The sequence below is a fragment of the Haplochromis burtoni genome, unplaced genomic scaffold (genome assembly GCF_018398535.1).
Source record: "Haplochromis burtoni strain Fernald_Lab_line unplaced genomic scaffold, NCSU_Asbu1 Contig_2683, whole genome shotgun sequence".
NCBI lineage: Eukaryota > Metazoa > Chordata > Actinopteri > Cichliformes > Cichlidae > Haplochromis > Haplochromis burtoni.
Window position 1 is genome coordinate 1 of NW_024585044.1, and position 6,198 is coordinate 6,198.

The following is a 6,198-nucleotide window of genomic DNA, read 5'->3' on the forward strand; positions in this document are numbered from 1 at the left end:
ATACGTTACAGAATACATTTTGGGGCATGTATTCTGTATTCTGTAATGGAATACATTTTAAAAGTAACCTTCCCAACACTGCATATCTAGTTATTATAAAGGCTACACAGTACGTGTCACGGCAAGTGAGAAGAGCCGTGTGGAGAAATAAAGGAGGACCCAAGTGCACTCACTGAGATGTGGAGGTGGTTTATTGAAAATAAAGCACACGGTGAAATATCGCAAAACCGAACAAATGCAAAACTAAACTGGGACAATACTAAAACTGCAAAACAACAACCAGAACATGAAGGAGTGTAGACAAAGGTACAGGATGGTGACAGCAGGGAAAACACACGGTAGATACGCAGCCAGACCAGCGACTACAACATAAGAAGACATAACTTAAATACACACAGAGGAACACAGAGAGATTACAAGCCTTATTATTAAAAAAGGCTTTGCCACCCCATTTGATTTCTTTGCCACCCTCATGCTGGTAGCTAGAAAATACAAAGCTAAACTGGAAATATACATCAAACTAAACAAGATAACTAAGCAGGTGAAAACACACAAAGAGGGATGAAGGACAATGTGACGTACACTGGCGGGAGACTATCAAAGTTAAGCAGGAAGTACATAGACTGACTAGGGGGGACAAGACAGGTGCACATGAAGACGAGACTAACCTATATTGGAGGAAACACTGAGGCAAGATCATGGCTAGAAATACAGAATAAACTCAAGAGTATGAGCATTCTGGTTGCATGAGCTTTGAGTAGAGACTATTAGACCTTTTCCATTATTACCTATTTGGGTCACCTCGGCATGGCTCAATATAGTTTCTAGGATCCATCAGATTTAAATACCTGGTACCAGGTACTTTTTAGTACCTACTCGGGCAGGGTTCCAAGCATTCTGAGGTGATCCAGAAATTTGACATCAACAGACAGCCAAAACCACAATTTTTGAAACACATCGATGAGGGAAATGGCTACGCACACAAAATAAAATAAAAACAAAAAAGCACCAAAGCCACAGAACAACTGTGTATTTTGACTTAACATAGCTTTTTAACTGTAGCCTTAAAGAATTATTTAGATGTAATGTCTTTTACTCTGAAATTGAGTCTACTGCTTCATTCAGAAATGAGATGGCAAAAAGAGCCATACTATAATGAACTGTAAAAAAATCTACAGACAAAGGTTCATGAAGTTGTAAAAAGTAAACATTTAAACAAAAGCAAAATAGAAACAGTTGAGAGAAACCACACTGTGTTCATCCAGTTTGTGTTTGTTCAAGTGAAGCTTTTGGTTACATTATTGACCTCCTCATCCTGTCTTTACTCGGCCTCTGTGGGTAGGGTTAACTCCTTGAGGATGGGTAAGTCATTTCCTGGAGTAAAAGCAAGTCACGAAGGAGAGGTAGATCATGAGATTGGTTCAAGACATCATCAGCTGTCATGATTGAGTCAAAGATGGATTAGTGAATATTACCTATAGTGGCTCACTATAAAAACACCATGAGAGAAGGGTGTAGATGAAATATGGACTACACACCACCAGGTGGCACATTAATGTTAAGTCAGGATATGAAGCTCCAGAAATCAGGCGAGATGTGGTTGTAGGTCTGGCTGTGGATGTAGGCTTTCCTGCAGAGACAATCCTACCTGTTCAGGTGACTATATTGAACAAATAAGAGGTGTAATCAGAGTGAAGTTCCTCACCTGTGACAGTGATCCAGCTGGATGGAGACTCTCCATGACCGCTGATGTCACACTTGTAGAGGCCTTCATCAGACCTGGAAACATGCAGGATGGTCATATGGCCTTTAGAGTTATTCCTCCCAATGAAGACGCCATCTTTGAAAAAAGCCGCTGGGAGGTTGGAGGGAGTGGTCTTTGTTTTACAGAGCAGAGTGACGTCATCTCCCTCCATCACAGGGAGGACAGGACTCTGCAGGATCACTGATCCACCTCAACACAGAGACAAACTACAGCATTTCATCCATTTACACACAGCTTCATCAACACTAACTCCACCCACTCAGCTTACCAGTGACTGTCAGGTTAACCATGTTACTGATGGGACCCTCTCTGGACTCACACCAGTAAACTCCACTTTCCAGTGGATTAATGTAGCTCATTTTACAGGAAGAACCGGCTGGTTTTCCCCACCCATCTCCACATTGAGTCCTCTGTCGTTTGCTTGTGTTTCTCCTCAGAGTCCATCCAGCAGAGCTGTCGTCCTCCTCACAGCTCAGAGACACAAAGTCGTCTTTAAAGAACTGAGAGCTGCTGGGACTCACAGTCAGACGAGCTGGGAAGGAGAGGGGATGATATGAATCGATTTTTAACAAAACAAAATAGTGGTTCTAGAATAATACCATCAGTAGTCAACATTTGAAAACTAGCCTTATTATTTTGACCACCCCTTTAACATATATCCTGCATGTGCATGTTTTAAATTATTTCACCTGTTCCACAATCTTAGTTTTGTGTAATTACATCGTAGAGGTGGGGGGATCAGTCCAAATATCATTAGTACCATGCTGGTGCTAGGTGACATGTTGTTCCTAGGATATTTAAAAGCAATATCATAAAGTTGCTCAGAGGCACACAAAGTTGCCTTTAAAGAACTGAGAGCTGATGGGATTTACGTTCAGGCAAGCTGTGGGGGAGAGATAGGATCCATTTCAATGACATAGTTCTAATATTATTGTAAGTTTTCTACCTTACAGACTGTTGTTGTGGCACCCTAATCCCTAATAATCCCTAATATTTTGAGGACCCATACAGCTCAGTTTCTCATACTCTGAAATGAAAGCACAGAACAAATAAACAATTGGAGGTAAACAAGAAATCATGAAATAAATTTATAGACCAAACTTTAGACTCATCAAAGTAGCCACCTTTGGCAGTGATAACAGCTGATGATGACTCTGACCAATCTCACAATCTACCTTTCTTTCCTGACTTGCTGTTATTCCAGGAAATAACGTACCTATCCTGAACACTAAACACAGCATTCTTTCTACAATAGAAATCAAATATTCTTCAAAAAGTTCCTCCCATATCTGCTCCAGAGGTTCCCACGAATGTGGCACCTGCAGGTTGCTTTGCCTTCTCTCTTCTGTCCAGTTCATCCCAAACCATCTCAATGGGGTTTAAGTCTGGAGACTTTACTGGCCACTCCTTGTTTTCAAGCTTACCATCTTGTACCTTTTCCCTGAGGTAGTTCTGGCATAGATTGGAATTATTTTTTGGGTCATCTTCTTGATGTAGGATGAACCCTTGACAAATTATAAATTATTATAAGATTTGGGGAAACCTGCAGTCAGCTGAGACTGAAGAAGTAACTTGATGAGTGATGAAACGTTTCTTCCACTGAAAACCTTATGTCGAGATGAACAGAACTTTTTGGGATTTTAGAAGTATACAAATACTGCAGACAGACCCATGTCATGTTGGTAACAACACCAACAAATCGTGACTGATTAATACCCAGCTTGATGCCATTAATTAGCCTGACTTAATATCAGGGTAAGTGAAAAAAGGAAAGATACCCTAGGTATGGTGAACTTTCTTTGTAATACAGGGCAGAGAAAATGATAGGTAAGGTTTGGGTTTTTTTGAGTTGCATGCTAGAGTGAATCCGAAAAGGCTGATTCTGTTCATCTGGACATAGCATTTTCAGTGGGAGAAATGTTTCACCACTAATCCAAGTGACTTCTTCAGTCTCAGCTGACTGTAGTTTTCCCCAACCTCATAAACAGTGCATTTGCACAATGACTGAAATTAGCACTACTGAATGAACAATGGGCTGGGAGGTCAGTTCCTTGATCATTAGTATGCAAATTCTCATCAACATTCATCAACACCTACCTATACCTACCTATTAAGGCTGTTGATCAACAACCACTGATCAATGGCCATGAGTACCATTCACAGAGAGTTGATTGAGCATGCATCAAGACATCCTAGAGTGAATGAACTCTAGTTCAATCCAAGGACAAACATGTAGATGAAAAAAAATCACTTAAACTGTGATAGAAGAAATGTACTAACCTTCTTTTGTTGTGCAGCTCTCAAGTGTGATCAGAACTGCAAAAAGAGAGAGAGAGGGGTTACTTTTAAAAAAAATTCTCTGCTTTGAAACCTCAGAGCAGGGCTCGCTAGCGATTGCAATTATTGCTCAGTCTGCAGTATCTTTCCCAGAACAAACACCAATTGCAAAAAACATACTAAAAATAAACCAAGCACAACAAGAAGTCCTGAAAAAGCTGTTTAGAACAGCGTACTATGTTGCAAAGAGTAAACTACCATTGGCAAAATTTAGCAGTCTTAGCAAACTTGAAAGAGCAAATGTCCTAGATCTTGGTTCCACTTGCCTCTTACCCATGATTTCAGTGGTAATTTCAAATTCAGGATCTGACATAGACTGATTCATGTTCTACACAGTTCTTACAAGTTCATAGAAAATTCTGTTCAATTAGAACCAAATATTTGAGTTGATGATTATAATTTTTATACAGTTGTTGTAATATGTATTTTAACTATTTTTTGATTGTTGTTTTGTTTCCTTTACAATATTATACTTTAATGTATAATATTGTAAAGGAAACAAAACAACAATCAAAAAATTGTTCTCTTTTTTTAATTCGGGCTATTTAAATTTATTTTGGGCTACCAAAAACTGAAGAGTGCCTGCCCAAAGGGCTACCAGGGATGTTGAAATTTTGCGAGCACTGCAGAGTGTATGAAACATAGACTGGTGTTAGTTTGCACCGTAGGTGCTTCAGACTGGAAGGAAGCAGCAAACCATGCTCTAATGTACTAATGGCTCTAATGGTTTTAAGCACAGGTAAAACTGTTTTAAAGACTTTACTTTTTTTTGTGTTTATAGTTATATAAAACATACACATTCCAATATATTTTTTGTTTGTTTGAGCTTCTTTTCCTTCTTCCCTGCTAATTGTCACATCATCAGTTACTCTTTCCATCAAAGAAAGGATGTAAGTGCCCCTGAATATGCCCATTAATCTGACTCCATCTTAATTCCCCAATGTAGTTATATAACAATCTACTGTCATTTAAACAGCTGTCTTCAAATCATACCCCAGACATAAAGAGAGACTCAACTTACAGAGCAGCCACAGCAGAGATGTTCCATCCATCATGCTGACTAACATTATTAATGTTAAGTCTTTGCTGAGTTGACATCTGAGGACAACCCCACTCCACCCCCCTTCTTCCTGTCTAGCTGCTTCTTTTCAGTGTTCAGTGGTTTCCTGTTTACAGTACAGAGTTTCTCAGAAGTAAATATGAACAGAGATGCAACAATGTGTTACAAAAAAACACAACTGCATAAAAAACTGCATGCCAAATTATATTAATTTAAGGGTAAAATTCCTCAACATATTATTGTAAATACTTCTCAGCATCTCACTGTAGCACACATTTTTATTAAAATATACCTAGGATCTGGAAAATTCCCTTTGCACAACTTTGCACAAGGCATAAAGTATAACATGCCTTTCTAGTATAAATGGAATGCAATGTAAAAATTTATAAGAAAGTCCTACCACTATATCAAATAAATAGGCAGATATTCCCCATTTTGTCTGCAGGCAGTCTTTATCCTTCAAGCTCAGGTCTTCTACCAGAGGCCTGGGAGCTTGAGGACCCTGCGTTCCTAGGACTGTGCTCTTCTGTTCTTCCTGGGATCTGCTGCAGCCACTCACCCAGCTTAGGGATCATTGCCCCGAGTGCTCCGATTACCACTGGAACCACTGTTACCATCACCTTCCACATCTTCTTAAACTGTTCTCCCAGCCCTTGGTACTTATCCAGCTTCTTTTGTTCCTTTTTCCTGTTGTCATTCGGTATCGCTGCATCCTATCATGTATTTGGATGCCCCACTGGATCCTAGCTCACAATCATGGTCAATGGTAAATTGACTGCTTTTCTACTCTGAGCACTCAAAGCACTTTACACAACTTGCCTCATTCCACAAGAACTTCTTTCTATGCTCTTTCTAAGCACTTTCTATTTAACATTAATCTATTGGATAGCAAATCTGGGCTAGTATCTTGCCCATGGGGCGTGTCCCATTTTGACCTTGGGACTTCCAGGCCATGCTCGGTACAGATGTTCCTGTATATTGTATTTTTCGGACCATAAGGCGCACTGTCGATGAATGGGTCTAAGGTTATAAGGCG

General features: G+C 39.7%; 1 long non-coding RNA gene across 2 annotated transcripts; it reads right to left on the reverse strand.

Annotated features, from left to right (window-relative positions):
- Positions 1-80: 80 nt before the first annotated feature.
- LOC102313168 lies at positions 81-3,722 on the reverse strand. 2 transcript variants are annotated; one of them, XR_006053897.1, is made up of 4 exons: positions 2,034-3,722; positions 1,706-1,954; positions 1,476-1,630; positions 81-1,374 (listed from the first exon to the last, which is right to left on the reverse strand). It is a non-coding gene; the product is annotated as an uncharacterized LOC102313168 (long non-coding RNA). The 2 variants fall into 2 exon arrangements; XR_006053896.1 differs by having other exon boundaries at positions 1,476-1,954.
- Between the last annotated feature and the right edge of the window lie 2,476 nt (positions 3,723-6,198).